The sequence below is a fragment of the Pleurodeles waltl genome, chromosome 6, assembly GCF_031143425.1.
Source record: "Pleurodeles waltl isolate 20211129_DDA chromosome 6, aPleWal1.hap1.20221129, whole genome shotgun sequence".
Taxonomy (NCBI): domain Eukaryota; kingdom Metazoa; phylum Chordata; class Amphibia; order Caudata; family Salamandridae; genus Pleurodeles; species Pleurodeles waltl.
This window is the reverse complement of record NC_090445.1, coordinates 3409277-3430077: the sequence shown is the minus strand read 5'-3', so window position 1 is coordinate 3430077 and position 20801 is coordinate 3409277. Positions and strand designations below refer to the sequence as shown.

General features: G+C 51.9%; 1 protein-coding gene across 13 annotated transcripts in view; it reads right to left on the bottom strand.

Moving 5' to 3' along the window:
* The window catches only part of ST6GALNAC6 (ST6 N-acetylgalactosaminide alpha-2,6-sialyltransferase 6), a 227839-nt gene extending 212593 nt beyond the window's left edge, over positions 1 to 15246 (bottom strand). For 3 of the 13 annotated variants that reach the window (XM_069236939.1, XM_069236947.1, XM_069236950.1), the window contains exons 1-2: positions 15049 to 15220; positions 12200 to 12272 (exon numbers count right to left, since the gene is read on the bottom strand). The gene's annotated coding sequence lies outside the window, so the exon portion shown is untranslated. Of the gene's footprint in view, positions 1 to 11486; positions 11620 to 12199; positions 12273 to 14358; positions 14613 to 14888; positions 14938 to 15048 lie in introns of those variants that run through there. The other 10 variants (XM_069236941.1, XM_069236938.1, XM_069236948.1 and 7 more) reach the window with 8 other exon arrangements.
* Positions 15247 to 20801: the final 5555 nt, after the last annotated feature.

Below are 20801 nucleotides of genomic sequence, written 5' to 3'. Positions count from 1 at the left end.
TGTGCAACTTCGGCGAGCACCGTTTCACGCATCCTCGTAGTGCCTGTTTCTGGCACTTCTCCGGGTGCTACCTGCTTCAGTGAGGGCTCCTTGTCTTGCTCGACGTCCCCTCTCTCTGCAGGTCCAATTTGCGACCTTCTGGTCCCTCCTGGGCCCCAGCAGCGTCCAAAAACGCCAAACGCACGATTTGCGTGTAGCAAGGCTTGTTGGCGTCCATCCGGCGGGAAAACACTTCTGCACGACTCTCCAAGGCGTGGGGGATCCATCCTCCAAAGGGGAAGTCTCTAGCCCTTGTCGTTCCTGCAGTATTCACAGTTCTTCAGCCTAGTAAGAGCTTCTTTGCACCAACCGCTGGCATTTCTTGGGCATCTGCCCATCTCCGAGCTGCTTGTGACTTTTGGACTTGGTCCCCTTGTTCCACAGGTACCTTCAGACAGGAATCCATCGTTGTTGCATTGCTGATTTGTGTTTTCTTTGCATTCTCCCTCTAACACGACTATTTTGTCCTTAGGGGAACTTTGGTGCACTTTGCACTCACTTTTCAGGGTCTTGGGGAGGGTTATTTTTCTAACTCTCACTATTTTCTGATAGTCCCAGCGACCCTCTACAAGGTCACATAGGTTTGGGGTCCATTCGTGGTTCACATTCCACTTTTGGAGTATATGGTTTGTGTTGCCCCTATCCCTATGTTTCCCCATTGCATCCTATTGTAACTATACATTGTTTGCACTGTTTTCTAAGACTATACTGCATATTTTTGCTATTGTGTATATATATCTTGTGTATATTTCCTATCCTCTCACTGGGGGTACACTCTAAGATACTTTGGCATATTGTCATAAAAATAAAGTACCTTTATTTTTAGTATAACTGTGTATTGTGTTTTCTTATGATATTGTGCATATGACACTAAGTGGTACTGTAGTAGCTTCACACGTCTCCTAGTTCAGCCTGAGCTGCTTTGCTAAGCTACCATTATCTATCAGCCTAAGCTGCTAGACACCCTATACACTAATAAGGGATAACTGGGCCTGGTGCAAGGTGCAAGTACCCCTTGGTACTCACTACAAGCCAGTCCAGCCTCCTACATTGGTTGTGCAGTGGTGGGATAAGTGCTTTGAGACTACTTACCACTCTTGTCATTGTACTTTTCATAAGAGAAAAATATACAAAACAAGGTCAGTGTATATACACATAGCCAAAAAAGTTTTGCATTTCCTCTTTTCACTCTTTTCTAAGTGCTGAAAAGTACTTCTAAACTTTCAAAAAGTTCTTAAAAGTTTAAAAAGTTTTTTTCTGTCTTTCCAAAAAGTTCTGAAAACTTTTTTCTCTTTGTCTATCACTTTAACTCTCTCTAAAAAATGTCTGGCACAGGCCAAAAAGTTGAACTGTCCAAACTTGCATATGATCACCTTAGCTGGAAAGGAGCAAGGAGTCTCTGCATAGAGAGAGGTTTGAGTGTAGGGAAGAATCCTTCCTTAGAACTGTTAATTAATATGCTTAGAGTACAGGATAAGGCCATAAGTGCCCAATCTGTAGAAAAAGTAGCTAATGGTTCTCAATCTGATCCAGGGACTCCCCCAGGAAAAGGTTCAGGAAAGAAACTTCTCAGCCTGCCCATTACTAGACAGTCTAGCATAGTTGGTACAGAGGTTGAATCACATCATACTGATGATGTGCTCTCACATTATACTGGTAGCCAAGCTGTTAGGGTGCCCTCTGTAAGGGACAGGTCTCCTTCTGTTCATTCCCATCATACCTCTGTATCTAGAAATGTCCCTCCCACCCACCCTGATGACAGATTGTTGGAAAGGGAGCTCAATAGATTGAGAGTGGAGCAAACCAGACTGAAGCTCAAGAAGCAACAGCTGGATTTGGATAGACAGTCTTTAGAAATAGAGAGGGAAAGACAGAAAATGGGTTTAGATACCCATGGTGGCAGCAGCAGTATTCCCCATAGTCATCCTGCAAAAGAGCATGATTCCAGGAATCTGCATAAGATAGTTCCCCCTTACAAGGAGGGGGATGACATTAACAAGTGGTTTGCTGCACTTGAGAGGGCCTGTGCTGTACAGGATGTCCCTCAAAGGCAGTGGGCTGCTATCCTATGGCTATCATTTACTGGAAAAGGTAGGGATAGGCTCCTTACTGTAAAAGAAAATGATGCTAACAATTTCCAAGTTCTTAAGAATGCACTCCTGGATGGTTATGGCTTAACCACTGAACAGTACAGGATCAAGTTCAGAGATACCAAAAAGGAGTCTTCACAAGACTGGGTTGATTTCATTGACCAGGCAGTGAAGGCCTTGGAGGGGTGGTTACATGGCAGTAAAGTTACTGATTATGACAGCCTGTATAACTTAATCCTGAGAGAGCATATTCTTAATAATTGTGTGTCTGATTTGTTGCACCAGTACTTGGTGGACTCTGATCTGACCTCTCCCCAAGAATTGGGAAAGAAGGCAGACAAATGGGTCAGAACAAGAGTGAACAGAAAAGTTCATACAGGGGGTGACAAAGATGGCAACAAAAAGAAGGATGGTAAGTCTTCTGACAAGGGTGGGGACAAATCTAAAAATGAGTCTTCATCAGGCCCACAAAAACACTCTGGTGGGGGTGGGGGGCCCAAACCTTCCTCTAATCAGAACAAGGAAAGGAAACCATGGTGCTATTTATGTAAGATAAAAGGCCATTGGACAACAGATCCCAGTTGTCCAAAGAAAGGCACCACAGCTCCTACCACTACAACCCCTACTGCTACACCTAGTGTCCCTACTAATAGCAGTGGTGGTGGGAGCAAACCTACTAATAGCCAATCCAAGGGAGTAGCTGGGCTCACTTTTGGTAATTTAGTTGGGGTTGGTCTGATTAGGGAGACCACAGAGGCTACTTTAGTCTCTGAAGGGGCTATTGACTTAGCCACTTTGGTTGCTTGCCCCCATAACTTGGAGAAGTACAAGCAACTAACCCTAATAAATGGTGTTGAGGTCCAGGCCTACAGGGACACAGGTGCCAGTGTCACAATGGTGATTGAGAAACTGGTGCACCCTGAACAACACATACTTGGACACCAGTACCAAGTAACCGATGCTCACAACATAACACAAAGCCACCCCATGGCTGTTGTAAATCTCAACTGGGGGGGGGTATCTGGTCCAAAGAAAGTTGTGGTAGCTTCAGATTTACCTGTAGACTGTCTATTAGGGAACGATTTGGAGACATCAGCTTGGTCAGATGTGGAGTTGGAGGCCCATGCAGCAATGCTGGGCATCCCAGGGCATATTTTTGCTTTGACAAGGGCTCAGGCCAAAAAGCAAAAAGGACAGGGAAGCTTGGATCCTGGAACAATGGACCAAGTGCTCCCTAAAGCTAGGGCTAGTAGAAGCAAACCACTTCCTACTATCCCTCCCTCTACAGTGGATTCTACTTCTGAGGAAGAAGAATTCCCTCCCTGTGCAGAACCTACACCAGAGGAGCTGGAAGCAGACACTGCTGAGCTTTTGGGTGAAGGGGGGCCTGCCAGAGAGGAGCTGAGTGTGGCACAGCAAACCTGTCCCACATTAGAGGGTCTCAGACAGCAAGCTGTCAAACAGGCTAATGGGGATGTCAGTGACTCACACAGAGTTTACTGGGAGGACAACCTCTTGTACACTGAGCAAAGGGATCCTAAACCTGGAGCTGCCAGGAGATTAGTGATTCCTCAGGAGTACAGAAAGTTCCTCCTAACACTGGCACATGACATTCCCTTAGCTGGACACCTGGGTCAAATGAAAACTTGGGACAGATTGGTACCACTGTTTCATTGGCCTAGGATGTCTGAGGACACAAAAGATTTTTGTAAGTCCTGTGAAACCTGTCAAGCCAGTGGCAAGACAGGTGGCACTCCAAAGGCACCCCTTATCCCACTGCCTGTGGTTGGGGTTCCCTTTGAAAGGGTAGGGGTTGACATAGTTGGCCCCCTTGACCCTCCTACTGCTTCAGGCAATAGGTTTATCTTGGTGGTAGTGGACCATGCCACAAGATATCCTGAAGCTATTCCTTTAAGGACCACTACAGCTCCTGCAGTGGCAAAGGCCCTCCTGGGAATATTTTCCAGGGTGGGCTTCCCAAAGGAAGTAGTATCAGACAGAGGAAGCAATTTCATGTCTGCATACTTAAAGGCCATGTGGAAGGAGTGTGGTGTAACTTACAAGTTCACAACACCCTATCATCCACAAACAAATGGACTGGTGGAGAGATTTAATAAAACTCTCAAAGGCATGATTATGGGACTCCCTGAAAAACTCCGCAGGAGATGGGATATCCTTCTACCATGCCTCCTTTTTGCCTACAGGGAGGTACCCCAGAAAGGAGTGGGCTTCAGCCCCTTTGAACTTCTTTTTGGACACCCTGTTAGGGGTCCACTCACACTTGTAAAGGAGGGTTGGGAACAACCTTTAAAAGCTCCTAAGCAGGATATTGTGGACTATGTACTTGGCCTCAGATCAAGGATGGCTGAGTACATGAAAAAGGCCAGTAAAAACCTTCAGGCCAGCCAAGAGCTCCAGAAGCAATGGCATGATCAGAAGGCTGTTTTGGTTCAGTACCAACCAGGGCAGAAAGTGTGGGTCTTGGAGCCTGTGGCCCCAAGAGCACTCCAAGATAAATGGAGTGGTCCACACACAATTGTTGAAAAGAAGGGTGAAGTCACCTACTTGGTTGACTTAGGCACTGCCAGGAGTCCCCTTAGGGTGCTCCATGTCAACCGCCTGAAACCCTACTATGACAGGGCTGATCTCACCCTGCTCATGGCAACAGATGAGGGACAGGAAGAAGACAGTGATCCTCTACCTGATCTCTTCTCTTCCACAGAACAAGATGCTCTTGTGGAAGGGGTAGTTTTGGCTGATTGTCTTACTGCTGAGCAGAAAGATAATTGCATAAATCTCCTAGGACAATTTTCAGAACTCTTCTCCATTGTGCCAGGCACCACTTCTTGGTGTGAGCACACTATAGATACTGGAGACAGTTTACCTGTCAAAAGTAAGATCTATAGGCAGCCTGACCATGTCAGGGACTGCATAAAGCAAGAAGTTCAGAAGATGTTGGAACTAGGAGTGGTTGAGCACTCTGACAGTCCATGGGCTTCTCCTGTGGTACTGGTACCAAAACCCAATTCTAAAGATGGAAAGAAGGAAATGAGGTTTTGTGTAGACTATAGAGGTCTCAACTTGGTAACCAAAACAGATGCTCACCCTATACCCAGGGCAGATGAGCTAATAGATACACTGGCATCTGCCAAGTATCTAAGCACTTTTGATTTGACTGCAGGGTATTGGCAGATCAAAATGTCAGAAGATGCTAAACCTAAGACTGCATTTTCTACCATTGGAGGACATTACCAGTTTACTGTAATGCCTTTTGGTTTGAAAAATGCACCTGCCACTTTTCAGAGGTTGGTGAACACAGTCCTGCAAGGGCTGGAAGCTTTCAGTGCAGCATATTTGGATGATATAGCTGTCTTTAGCTCCAGCTGGGATGATCACCTGGTCCACCTTTGGAAAGTTTTGGAGGCCCTGCAAAAGGCAGGCCTCACTATCAAGGCTTCAAAGTGCCAGATAGGGCAGGGTAAAGTGGTTTATCTGGGACACCTTGTTGGTGGGGAACAGATTGCACCACTTCAGGGGAAAATCCAAACTATTATTGATTGGATTCCCCCTACCACTCAGACTCAGGTGAGAGCCTTCCTAGGCCTCACTGGGTATTACAGGAGGTTCATTAAGAACTATGGCTCCATTGCAGCCCCTCTTAATGACCTCACATCCAAGAAAATGCCTAAAAAGGTATTATGGACAGCAAACTGTCAGAAAGCTTTTGAGGAGCTGAAGCAGGCCATGTGCTCTGCACCTGTCCTGAAAAGCCCTTGTTACTCTAAAAAATTCTATGTCCAAACTGATGCATCTGAATTAGGAGTAGGGGCAGTCCTATCACAACTTAATTCTGAGGGCCAGGATCAACCTGTTGCTTTTATTAGTAGAAGGTTGACCCCTAGAGAAAAGCGTTGGTCTGCCATTGAGAGGGAGGCCTTTGCTGTGGTCTGGGCTCTGAAGAAGTTGAGGCCATACCTGTTTGGCACTCACTTCATTGTTCAGACAGACCACAAACCTCTACTTTGGCTAAAACAAATGAAAGGTGAAAATCCTAAATTGTTGAGGTGGTCCATATCCCTACAGGGAATGGACTATACAGTGGAACATAGACCTGGGAGTAGCCACTCCAATGCAGATGGACTCTCCAGATATTTCCACTTAGACAATGAAGACTCATCAGGTAATGGCTAGTCTTATTGTCCTTCGTTTGGGGGGGGGTTGTGTAGGAAAGTACCATCTTGCCTGGCATGTTACCCCCATTTTTCACTGTATATATGTTGTTTTAGTTGTATGTGTCACTGGGACCCTGGTAACCCAGGGCCCCAGTGCTCATAAGTGTGCCTGTATGTGTTACCTGTGTAGTGACTAACTGTCTCACTGAGGCTCTGCTAATCAGAACCTCAGTGGTTATGCTCTCTCATTTCTTTCCAAATTGTCACTGACAGGCTAGTGACCATTTTTACCAATTTACATTGGCTTACTGGAACACCCTTATAATCCCCTAGTATATGGTACTGAGGTACCCAGGGTATTGGGGTTCCAGGAGATCCCTATGGGCTGCAGCATTTCTTTTGCCACCCATAGGGAGCTCTGACAATTCTTACACAGGCCTGCCACTGCAGCCTGAGTGAAATAACGTCCACGTTATTTCACAGCCATTTTACACTGCACTTAAGTAACTTATAAGTCACCTATATGTCTAACCTTTACCTGGTAAAGGTTAGGTGCAAAGTTACTTAGTGTGAGGGCACCCTGGCACTAGCCAAGGTGCCCCCACATTGTTCAGAGCCAATTCACTGAACTTTGTGAGTGCGGGGACACCATTACACGCGTGCACTACATATAGGTCACTACCTATATGTAGCTTCACCATGGTAACTCCGAATATGGCCATGTAACATGTCTATGATCATGGAATTGCCCCCTCTATGCCATCCTGGCATTGTTGGTACAATTCCATGATCCCAGTGGTCTGTAGCACAGACCCTGGTACTGCCAAACTGCCCTTCCTGGGGTTTCTCTGCAGCTGCTGCTGCTGCCAACCCCTCAGACAGGCATCTGCCCTCCTGGGGTCCAGCCAGGCCTGGCCCAGGATGGCAGAACAAAGAACTTCCTCTGAGAAAGGGTGTAACACCCTCTCCCTTTGGAAAATGGTGTGAAGGCAGGGGAGGAGTAGCCTCCCCCAGCCTCTGGAAATGCTTTGTTGGGCACAGAGGTGCCCAATTCTGCATAAGCCAGTCTACACCGGTTCAGGGACCCCTTAGCCCCTGCTCTGGCGCGAAACTGGACAAAGGAAAGGGGAGTGACCACTCCCCTGACCTGCACCTCCCCTGGGAGGTGTCCAGAGCTCCTCCAGTGTGCTCCAGACCTCTGCCATCTTGGAAACAGAGGTGCTGCTGGCACACTGGACGGCTCTGAGTGGCCAGTGCCACCAGGTGACGTCAGAGACTCCTGCTGATAGGCTCCTTCAGGTGTTAGTAGCCTTTCCTCTCTCCTAGGTAGCCAAACCCTCTTTTCTGGCTATTTAGGGTCTCTGTCTCTGGGGAAACTTTAGATAACGAATGCATGAGCTCAGCCGAGTTCCTCTGCATCTCCCTCTTCACCTTCTGATAAGGAATCGACCGCTGACCGCGCTGGAAGCCTGCAAACCTGCAACATAGTAGCAAAGACGACTACTGCAACTCTGTAACGCTGATCCTGCCGCCTTCTCGACTGTTTTCCTGCTTGTGCATGCTGTGGGGGTAGCCTGCCTCCTCTCTGCACCAGAAGCTCCGAAGAAATCTCCCGTGGGTCGACGGAATCTTCCCCCTGCAACCGCAGGCACCAAAAAGCTGCATCTCCGGTCCCTTGGGTCTCCTCTCAGCACGACGAGCGAGGTCCCTCGAATCCAGCGACACCGTCCAAGTGACCCCCACAGTCCAGTGACTCTTCAGCCCAAGTTTGGTGGAGGTAAGTCCTTGCCTCACCTCGCTGGGCTGCATTGCTGGGAACCGCGACTTTGCAAGCTTCTCCGGCCCCTGTGCACTTCCGGCGGAAATCCTTTGTGCACAGCCAAGCCTGGGTCCACGGCACTCTAACCTGCATTGCACGACTTTCTAAGTTGGTCTCCGGCGACGTGGGACTCCTTTGTGCAACTTCGGCGAGCACCGTTTCACGCATCCTCGTAGTGCCTGTTTCTGGCACTTCTCCGGGTGCTACCTGCTTCAGTGAGGGCTCCTTGTCTTGCTCGACGTCCCCTCTCTCTGCAGGTCCAATTTGCGACCTTCTGGTCCCTCCTGGGCCCCAGCAGCGTCCAAAAACGCCAAACGCACGATTTGCGTGTAGCAAGGCTTGTTGGCGTCCATCCGGCGGGAAAACACTTCTGCACGACTCTCCAAGGCGTGGGGGATCCATCCTCCAAAGGGGAAGTCTCTAGCCCTTGTCGTTCCTGCAGTATTCACAGTTCTTCAGCCTAGTAAGAGCTTCTTTGCACCAACCGCTGGCATTTCTTGGGCATCTGCCCATCTCCGAGCTGCTTGTGACTTTTGGACTTGGTCCCCTTGTTCCACAGGTACCTTCAGACAGGAATCCATCGTTGTTGCATTGCTGATTTGTGTTTTCTTTGCATTCTCCCTCTAACACGACTATTTTGTCCTTAGGGGAACTTTGGTGCACTTTGCACTCACTTTTCAGGGTCTTGGGGAGGGTTATTTTTCTAACTCTCACTATTTTCTGATAGTCCCAGCGACCCTCTACAAGGTCACATAGGTTTGGGGTCCATTCGTGGTTCACATTCCACTTTTGGAGTATATGGTTTGTGTTGCCCCTATCCCTATGTTTCCCCATTGCATCCTATTGTAACTATACATTGTTTGCACTGTTTTCTAAGACTATACTGCATATTTTTGCTATTGTGTATATATATCTTGTGTATATTTCCTATCCTCTCACTGGGGGTACACTCTAAGATACTTTGGCATATTGTCATAAAAATAAAGTACCTTTATTTTTAGTATAACTGTGTATTGTGTTTTCTTATGATATTGTGCATATGACACTAAGTGGTACTGTAGTAGCTTCACACGTCTCCTAGTTCAGCCTGAGCTGCTTTGCTAAGCTACCATTATCTATCAGCCTAAGCTGCTAGACACCCTATACACTAATAAGGGATAACTGGGCCTGGTGCAAGGTGCAAGTACCCCTTGGTACTCACTACAAGCCAGTCCAGCCTCCTACAAGCGCGCTTTATAAATGTTAATGATTTGATTTGATTTGATTACCACTCCACAGCTGCATCCCAGGCCTTCACAGGCCACAGTACCTCTACACAGGCACACAGGTCCATCCGGGTCTTCACAAGTCACAGTACCACTCCACAGGCCCACAGGTGCATCCCAGGTCTTCAAAGGTCACAGTACCACTCCACAGGCACACAGGTGCATCCCAGGTCTTCACAGGTCACAGTACCACTCCACAGGCACACAGGTGCACCCCAGGTCTTCACAGGTCACAGTACCACTCCACAGGCTGACAGGTGCACCCCGGATCTTCACAAGTCACAGTACCACTCCACAGGCACACAGGTGCATCCCGGGTCTTCACAGGTCAGAGTACCACTCCACAGGCCCACAGGTGCATCCCGGGTCTTCACAGGTCAGAGTACCACTCCACAGGCGTATCCCAGGTCTCCACGGGTCACAATACCACTCCACAAGCCCACAGGTGCATCCCAGGTCTTCACAGGTAACAGTACCACTCCAAAGGCACACAGGTGCATCCCAGGTCTTCACAGGAAACAGTACCACTCTACGGACACACAGGTGCATCCCAGGTCTTCACAGGTAACAGTACCACTCTACAGGCACACAGGTGCATCCCGGGTCTTCACAGGTCACAGTACCACTCCTCAGGCATGCAGGCGCATCCCAGGTCTTCACACGTCACAGTTCCACACCACAGGTCACAGTACCACTCCACACGCACACAGGTGCATCCCGGGTCATCACAAATCACAGTACCACTCCACAGGCACACCCCAGGTCTTCACAGGTCACAGTACCACTCCACAGGCACACAGCTGCATCCCGGGTCTTCACAAATCACAGTACCACTCCAGAGGTCACAGTACCACTCAACAGGCACACAGGTGCATCCCAGGTCTTCACAAGTCACAGTACCACTCCACACGCACACAGGTGCATCCCGGGTCTTCACAGGTCACAGTACCACTCCAGAGGCACACAGGTGTATCCCGGGTCTTCACAGGTCACAGTACCACTCCAGAGGCACACCCCAGGTCTTCACAGGTAACAGTACCACTCCAGAGGCACACAGGTGCATCCCGGGTCTTCACAGGTCACAGTACCACTCCAAAGGTCACAGTACCACTCCACAGGCACACCCCAGGTCTTCACAGGTCACAGCACCACTCCTCAGGCACACAGGTGCATTCCAGGTCTTCACAAATCACAGTTCCACACCACAGGTCACAGCACAACTCCACACAAACAGATGCATCCCAGGTCTTCACAGGTCACAGTACCACTCCACAGGCACACAGGTGCATCCCGGGTCTTCACAGGTCACAGTACCACTCCAAAGGTCACAGTACCACTCCAGAGGCACACCCCAGGTCTTCACAGGTCACAGTACCACTCCACAGGCACACAGGTGCATCCCAGGCCTTCACAGGTTACAGCACCGCTCCACAGGTCACAGTACCGCTCCACGAGCATACAGGCACACCCCAGGTCTTCACAAGTCACAGTACCACTCCACAGGCACACCGGTGCATCCCGGGTCTTCACAGTACCACTCCAGAGGTCACAGTACCCCTCCATAGGCACACCCCAGGTCTTCACAGGTCACAGTACCACTCCACAGGTTCATAAGTGCATCCCGGATCTTCATAGGTCACAGTACCACTCCACAGCTGCATCCCAGGCCTTCACAGGCCACAGTACCACTCCACAGGCACACAGGTGCATCCCAGGCCTTCACAGGTCACAGCACCGCTCCACAGGTCACAGTTCCACACCACAGGTCACAGTACCACTCCACAGGCACACAGGTGCATCCCGGGCCTTCACAAGTCACAGTACCACTTCACAGGTCACAGTAGCACTCCACAGGCGCACAGGTGCATCCCAGGCCTTCACAGGTTACAGCACCGCTCCACAGGTCACAGTACCGCTCCACGAGCATACAGGCACACCACAGGTCTTCACAAGTCACAGTACCACTCCACAGCTGCATCCCAGGCCTTCACAGGCCACAGTACCACTCTACGGACACACAGGTGCATCCCGGGACTTCACAGGTGACAGTACCACTCCACAGGCACACAGGTGCACCCCAAGTCTTCACAGGTCACAGTACCACTCCTCAGGCACGCAGGTGCACCCCGGATCTTCACAAGTCACAGTACCACTTCACAGGTCACAGTACCACTCCTCAGGCCCACAGGTGCATCCCAGGCCTTCACAGGTCACAGTGCCGCTCCACGGGCTGCCTGGGGTGAAAAACAAACATTTCTCTGCAAAATGCGTCTGATAGACTCAGACATCACACACAATAAAAATAAGTGTAAGGCAAACTTCTTATGTTTGAATGACTCAAGGTCACCTGGGAGGGCTTTGCAGCCCGGGGCTGGCTCTCTCTGGGGACCCTGAAGGTGGGGGCCCTGTGTGCAGACCAGGGCTGCTCTCTCTGGGGGCCCTGAAAGGTGGGGCCCTGAAGCGGAGCCCCCTTTGCCCAGGCCTTCTCCCGGGCTGACCCCCGGAGAGAGGCGCTATACCCCCTCTCCCTTCCGCGGACAGAGCCCGGGCTGGGTGCGGTAGAAGCCCGGGCTGAGGGAGCGAGTCCCGGCCCGGCCGGCGCTGGGAGCAGCCATAGCGCCTTTCACCAGGCGCTTCACCTTGTATCAGGGTACAGGTGGAGCCAGTGACATCACTGTGACGTCACTGCCCCCAGGTCCCCCTCGGAGCAAGGACTGGGCACCCCCCACACAACGGGAGCACGCATGGACCGGCCTCTGGGCGCTAGGGATGAGTGAACACACAACTCTGCGGGTGAAGGCAGACTCTGCTCACCTGCCGTGGAGGCTTCCAAGCACTAGGGGCCCCATGGCCTCGGGGGGGCTCCGGGACCGCTCACATTCAGCTCCTGTGCAACCGGGGAGAAAAAGAGAGGGGTGCCGGGTCAGTACCCCCCAAAGCAAACCAAGGTACACAAAAGCAAAGCTCGACAGAATGTCACCCGCCCCCTCACCCCCCAAAACAAAACTAGAGTTAGACTCCCAGACCCCCACAACTAGAGGAGGTGACTCTCAGGGCCCCCAGATCATATGCAGTGCCATAGACACAGACTAGCGGGGTACAGGAGCACCCCAAGACACGTCAGTGGCATAGCCGACTCCAAACACAGTCAAAGGCACTAGAGCTCCGCAGAACCATTACTAATGCGCCCCAAAATACCGGCCTGCAGAATATACCGGCACCCCAAAATACGAGTCAGTGGATCTCAGAATGCAGGCTAAAGATACAGCCCCCCCCCCCCCACACACACACACACACATACAAACAGGCACGGTTCATACAAACACAACAGCCCCCACAAACAGAAACTAGTGAACCCCCTGTCTCTAAGGACACCGTACCCCAAAAACACAGGACAGCAGAGCCTCACACCAAAGTCTGAGGGCACCCAGTGCCCCCGAGATACGAGCCGGCGGCCCGTCAGACCCCCAAAACCTTGGAGTGATACACATTACAATATCAGTGTCCCCCCAAACATGAGCCAGCGGCCCGTCAGACCCCCACAAACCTCGGGGTAATACACATTATAATATCAGTGCCCCCCTCCCCAAGCATGAGCCACCGGCCCGTCAGACCCCCCACAAACCTCGGGGTGATACACATTACAATATCAGTGCCCCCCCCCCCCCTCAAGCATGAGCGAGCGGCCCGTCAAACCCCCACAAACCTCGGGGTGATACACATTAAAATATCAGTGCCCCCCCTCCCCAAGCATGAGCCACCGGCCCGTCAGACCCGCCACAAACCTCGGGGTGATACACATTATAATATCAGTGCCCCCCCCTCCCCCCAGCATGAGCCAGCGGCCTGTCAGACCCCCACAAACCTCGGGGTGATACACATTATAATATCAGTGCCCCCCCTCCCCAAGCATGAGCCAGCGGCCCGTCAGACCCCCACAAACCTCGGGGTGATACACATTATAATATCAGTGCCCCCCCTCCCCAAGCATGAGCCAGCGGCCTGTCAGACCCCCACAAACCTCGGGGTGATACACATTATAATATCAGTGCCCCCCCTCCCCAAGCATGAGCCAGCGGCCCGTCAGACCCCCACAAACCTCGGGGTGATACACATTATAATATCAGTGCCCCCCCTCCCCAAGCATGAGCCAGCGGCCCGTCAGACCCCCACAAACCTCGGGGTGATACACATTATAATATCAGTGCCCCCCCTCCCCAAGCATGAGCCAGCGGCCCGTCAGACCCCCACAAACCTCGGGGTGATACACATTATAATATCAGTGCCCCCCCTCCCCAAGCATGAGCCAGCGGCCTGTCAGACCCCCACAAACCTCGGGGTGATACACATTATAATATCAGTGCCCCCCCCAAGCATGAGCCAGCGGCCCCTCAGACCCCCCACAAACCTCGGGGTGATACGCATTATTATATCAGTGCCCCCCCCCCCCCAGCATGAGCCAGCGGCCTGTCAGACCCCCACAAACCTCGGGGTGATACACATTATAATATCAGTGCCCCCCCCAAGCATGAGCCAGCGGCCCCTCAGACCCCCACAAACCTCGGGGTGATACGCATTATTATATCAGTGCCCCCCCCCCCCCCCCCCAGAATGAGCCAGCGGCCTGTCAGACCCCCACAAACCTCGGGGTGATACACATTATAATATCAGTGCCCCTCCCCCCAAGCATGAGCCAGCGGCCCCTCAGACCCCCACAAACCTCGGGGTGATACGCATTATTATATCAGTACCCCCCCCCCCTCCCCAAGCATGAGCCAGCGGCCTGTCAGACCCCCACAAACCTCGGGGTGATACACATTATAATATCAGTGCCCCCCCTCCCCAAGCATGAGCCAGCGGCCCGTCAGACCCCCCACAAACCTCTGGGTGATACACATTACAATATCAGTGCCCCCCCACTCCCCAAACACGAGCCAGCGGCCCGTCAGACCCCCCCCCCCCCCCCAACAAACCTCGGGGTGATGCGCGGGCCACTGATATCGTCCTGCAGGTAAGCCTCATGACTCCCCCACCACCTCCCAGCGCATCTCTCGCGAACACCCCGAAACATGGACTCGCATATCCAGCCCCTCCCCCGATACACATGGCGCAGGCACCGCACCCCAAAAGAATGGGTAACAGAAGAGGGCCTGACAACCACCACATCCCCCAACAGAGAGGAGGCCGCTGGATGCGGGGACCCCAAAATACAGACCTCGTTATACCGTAGCCCCCCCACACAGATCCTGGAACACAAACCAAAGGTGTACCTCCAATACACAGACTGATGACACCCCCTTCCATAGCCCCCCAAAACATAGACTGACACTCCCTTCCCCAGCCCCCAATACACAGACTGATGACACCCCCTTCCATAGCCCCCAATACAAAGACTGATGACACCCCCTTCCCCAGCCCCCCCCAACACACAGACTGCCTCTCCAGCCCCCAATACACAGACTTATGACACCCCCCTTCCCCAGCCCCTGATGACACCCCTTACCTACAACCCCTCAAATTACAGACCCCGTTCTACTGCAGCCCCTCCCCTCCGCACACACACAGACCCCTGGATACAAACCAGAGGGGTACTCCCTCCCCCCAAAACAGGCTGATACCCCGGCCCCCCTTCCCCAGCCCCTGATAATCCAGCCCCCACAAACCGCAGCTTCCGCGGGCCCCGGAGGTCTGTAGCCGGGAGGGCTGGGGCTGGTACCGCCCCCCCTCCTCATCCCTCCTCTTCCTCACTGAGGGAGGGGGTGGGAGGGGTCAAGGCCCCCCCACTACACGAGCTGGAACCAGAGCCCCCCCCCCCACACCTAGGGCCCCCCTTCACCACTCGAGTAGGATCCAACCCCCCCACACCTACAGCGGGGTCCTACACCCCTCCCCCCCTGGTCTCCACCCCCCCCCTCCAGTGCTGCAGGGTCCTAGAGCCCACCTGTAGGAAAGTACCATCTTGCCTGGCATGTTACCCCCATTTTTCACTGTATATATGTTGTTTTAGTTGTATGTGTCACTGGGACCCTGGTAACCCAGGGCCCCAGTGCTCATAAGTGTGCCTGAATGTGTTACCTGTGTAGTGACTAACTGTCTCACTGAGGCTCTGCTAATCAGAACCTCAGTGGTTATGCTCTCTCATTTCTTTCCAAAATTGTCACTGACAGGCTAGTGACCATTTTTACCAATTTACATTGGCTTACTGGAACACCCTTATAATTCCCTAGTATATGGTACTGAGGTACCCAGGGTATTGGGGTTCCAGGAGATCCCTATGGGCTGCAGCATTTCTTTTGCCACCCATAGGGAGCTCTGACAATTCTTACACAGGCCTGCCACTGCAGCCTGAGTGAAATAACGTCCACGTTATTTCACAGCCATTTTACACTGCACTTAAGTAACTTATAAGTCACCTATATGTCTAACCTTTACCTGGTAAAGGTTAGGTGCAAAGTTACTTAGTGTGAGGGCACCCTGGCACTAGCCAAGGTGCCCCCACATTCTTCAGAGCCAATTCCCTGAACTTTGTGAGTGCGGGGACACCATTTCACGTGTGCACTATACTGTACATAGGTCACTACCTATGTATAGCGTCACAATGTTAACTCCGAACATGGCCATGTAACATGTCTAAGATCATGGCAGACCCGGGTACTGCCAAACTTCCATTCCCGGGGTTTCACTGCAGCTGCTGCTGCTGCCAACCACTCAGACAGGTTTCTGCCCCCCTGGGGTCCAGGCAGCCCTGGCCCAGGAAGGCAGAACAAAGGACTTCCTCAGAGAGAGGGTGTTACACCCTCTCCCTTTGGAAAAAGGTGTCAGGGCTGGGGAGGAGTAGCCTCCCCCAGCCTCTGGAAATGCTTTCACGGGCACAGATGGTGCCCATCTCTGCATAAGCCAGTCTACACCGGTTCAGGGATCCCCCAGCCCTTCTCTGGCACGAAACTGGACAAAGGAAAGGGGAGTGACCACTCCCCTGAACTGCACCTCCCAGGGGAGGTGCCCAGAGCTCCTCCAGTGTGCTCCAGACCTCTGCCATCTTGGAAACAGAGGTGCTGCTGGCACACTGGACTACTCTGAGTGGCCAGGGCCAGCAGGTGACATCAGAGACTCCTTGTGATAGGCTCTTACCTGTGTTGCTAGCCTATCCTCCTTACTAGGTAGCCAAACCTCCTTTTCTGGCTATTTAGGGTCTCTGCTTTGGGGAATTCTTTAGATACCGAATGCAAGTGCTCATCAGAGTTCCTCTGCATCTCTCTCTTCACCTTCTGCCAAAGGATCGACCGCTGACTGCTCAGGACGCCTGCACAACCGCAACAAAGTAGCAAAGACGACTACTGCAACCTTGTATCACTGATCCTGCCGCCTTCTCGACTGTTGCATGCTCTGGGGGTAGCCTGCCTCCTCTCTGCACCAGGAGCTCTGAAGAAATCTCCTGTGGGACGACTGAATCTTCCCCCTGCAACCGCAGGCAACAAAAGACTGCATCACCGGTCCTCTGGGTCCCCTCTCAGCACGACAAGCGTGGTCCCTGGAACTCAGCGACTCTGTCCAAGTGACTCCCACAGTCCAGTGACTCTTCAGTCCAAGTTTGGTGGAGGTAAGTCCTTGCCTCCCCACGCTAGACTGCATTGCTGGGTACTGTGTCATTTTCAGCTGCTCCGGCTCCTGTGCACTCTTCCAGGATTTCCTTCGTGCACAGCCAAGCCTGGGTCCCCGACACTCTAACCTGCAGTGCACAACCTCCTGAGTTGTCCTCCGGCGTCGTGGGACTCCCTTTTGTGTCTTCGGGGGAGCTCCAGTTCACTCCTCTTCCAAGTGCCTGTTCCGGTACTTCTGCGGGTGCTGCCTGCGCCTGTGAGGGCTCCCTGACTTGCTGGGCGCCCCCTCTGTCTCCTCATCCAAGGGGCGACATCCTGGTCCCTCCTGGGCCACAGCAGCATCCAAAAACCCTAACCGCGACCCTTGCAGCTAGCAAGTCTTGTTTGCGGTCTTTCTGCGTGGGAACACCTCTGTAAGCTTCTTCACGCGGTGGGACATCCATCCTCCAAAGGGGAAGTTTCTAGCCCTCTTCGTTCTTGCACAATCCACAGCTTCTTCCATCCGGTGGCAGCTTCTTTGCACCCTCAGCTGGCATTTCCTGGGCATCTGCCCACTCTCGACTTTGTCGCGACACTTGGACTTGGTCCCCTTGTTCCACAGGTACTCTCGTCCGGAAATCCACTTTGGTTGCATTGCTGGTGTTGGTCTTTGTAGGAGGCTGGACTGGCTTGTAGTGAGTACCAAGGGGTACTTGCACCTTGCACCAGGCCCAGTTATCCCTTATTAGTGTATAGGGTGTCTAGCAGCTTAGGCTGATAGATAATGGTAGCTTAGCAAAGCAGCTCAGGCTGAACTAGGAGACGTGTGAAGCTACTACAGTACCACTTAGTGTCATATGCACAATATCATAAGAAAACACAATACACAGTTATACTAAAAATAAAGGTACTTTATTTTTATGACAATATGCCAAAGTATCTTAGAATGTACCCTCAGTAAGAGGATAGGAAATATACACAAGATATATATACACAATAGCAAAAATATGCAGTATAGTCTTAGAAAACAGTGCAAACAATGTATAATTACAATAGGATGCAATGGGGAAACATAGGGATAGGGGCAACACAAACCATATACTCCAAAAGTGGAATGTGAACCACGAATGGACCCCAAACCTATGTGACCTTGTAGAGGGTCGCTGGGACTATTAGAAAATAGTGAGAGTTAGAAAAATAACCCTCCCCAAGACCCTGAAAAGTGAGTGCAAAGTGCACCAAAGTTCCCCTAAGGACAAAATAGTCGTGTTAGAGGGAAAATGCAAGGAAAACACAAATCAGCAATGCAACAACGATGGATTCCTGTCTGAAGGTACCTGTGGAACAAGGGGACCAAGTCCAAAAGTCACAAGCAGCTCGGAGATGGGCAGATGCCCAAGAAATGCCAGCGGTTGGTGCAAAGAAGCTCTTACTAGGCTGAAGAACTGTGAATACTGCAGGAACGACAAGGGCTAGAGACTTCCCCTTTGGAGGATGGATCCCCCACGCCTTGGAGAGTCGTGCAGAAGTGTTTTCCCGCCGGATGGACGCCAACAAGCCTTGCTACACGCAAATCGTGCGTTTGGCGTTTTTGGACGCTGCCGGGGCCCAGGAGGGACCAGGAGGTCGCAAATTGGACCTGCAGAGAGAGGGGACGTCGAGCAAGACAAAGAGCCCTCACTGAAGCAGGTAGCACCCGGAGAAGTGCCAGAAACAGGCACTACGAGGATGCGTGAAACGGTGCTCGCCGAAGTTGCACAAAGGAGTCCCACGTCGCCGGAGACCAACTTAGAAAGTCGTGCAATGCAGGTTAGAGTGCCGTGGACCCAGGCTTGGCTGTGCACGAAGGATTTCCGCCGGAAGTGCACAGGGGCCGGAGAAGCTTGCAAAGTCGCGGTTCCCAGCAATGCAGCCCAGCGAGGTGAGGCAAGGACTTACCTCCACCAAACTTGGGCTGAAGAGTCACTGGACTGTGGGGGTCACTTGGACGGTGTCGCTGGATTCGAGGGACCTCGCTCGTCGTGCTGAGAGGAGACCCAAGGGACCGGAGATGCAGCTTTTTGGTGCCTGCGGTTGCAGGGGGAAGATTCCGTCGACCCACGGGAGATTTCTTCGGAGCTTCTGGTGCAGAGAGGAGTCAGACTACCCCCACAGCATGCACAAGCAGGAAAACAGTCGAGAAGGCGGCAGGATCAGCGTTACAGAGTTGCAGTAGTCGTCTTTGCTACTATGTTGCAGGTTTGCAGGCTTCCAGCGCGGTCAGCGGTCGATTCCTTATCAGAAGGTGAAGAGGGAGATGCAGAGGAACTCGGCTGAGCTCATGCATTCGTTATCTAAAGTTTCCCCAGAGACAGAGACCCTAAATAGCCAGAAAAGAGGGTTTGGCTACTTAGGAGAGAGGATAGGCTACTAACACCTGAAGGAGCCTATCAGCAGGAGTCTCTGACGTCACCTGGTGGCACTGGCCACTCAGAGCAGTCCAGTGTGCCAGCAGCACCTCTGTTTCCAAGATGGCAGAGGTCTGGAGCACACTGGAGGAGCTCTGGACACCTCCCAGGGGAGGTGCAGGTCAGGGGAGTGGTCACTCCCCTTTCCTTTGTCCAGTTTCGCGCCAGAGCAGGGGCTAAGGGGTCCCTGAACCGGTGTAGACTGGCTTATGCAGAATTGGGCACCTCTGTGCCCAACAAAGCATTTCCAGAGGCTGGGGGAGGCTACTCCTCCCCTGCCTTCACACCATTTTCCAAAGGGAGAGGGTGTCACACCCTCTCTCAGAGGAAGTTCTTTGTTCTGCCATCCTGGGCCAGGCCTGGCTGGACCCCAGGAGGGCAGATGCCTGTCTGAGGGGTTGGCAGCAGCAGCAGCTGCAGTGAAACCCCAGGAAGGGCAGTTTGGCAGTACCAGGGTCTGTGCTACAGACCACTGGGATCATGGGATTGTGCCAACTATGCTAGGATGGCATAGAGGGGGCAATTCCATGATCATAGACATGTTACATGGCCATATTCGGAGTTACCATTGTGAAGCTACATATAGGTAGTGACCTATATGTAGTGCACGCGTGTAATGGTGTCCCCGCACTCACAAAGTTCAGTGAATTGGCTCTGAACAATGTGGGGGCACCTTGGCTAGTGCCAGGGTGCCCTCACACTAAGTAACTTTGCACCTAACCTTTACCAGGTAAAGGTTAGACATATAGGTGACTTATAAGTTACTTAAGTGCAGTGTAAAATGGCTGTGAAATAACGTGGACGTTATTTCACTCAGGCTGCAGTGGCAGGCCTGTGTAAGAATTGTCAGAGCTCCCTATGGGTGGCAAAAGAAATGCTGCAGCCCATAGGGATCTCCTGGAACCCCAATACCCTGGGTACCTCAGTACCATATACTAGGGAATTATAAGGGTGTTCCAGTAAGCCAATGTAAATTGGTAAAAATGGTCACTAGCCTGTTAGTGACAATTTGAAAGTAATGAGAGAGCATCACCACTGAGGTTCTGGTTAGCAGAGCCTCAGTGAGACAGTTAGGCACCACACAGGGAACATATACATGCACACCTATGAGCACTGGGGCCCTGTGTGACAGGGTCCCAGTGACACATACATATAGGCCACAAACCTATGAGCACTGGGGTCCTGACTAGCAGGATCCCAGTGACACATAACAACCATACTGAAAACATGGTGTTTTCACTATGAGCACTGAGGCCTGGCTATCAGGTTCCCAGTGAGACAGTGAAAACAGTGACAAAACACCCTGACATACACTCACAAACAGGCCAAAAGTGGGGGTAACAAGGCTAGAAAGAGGCTACCTTCTCACACAACCCCCCCCCAAACGAA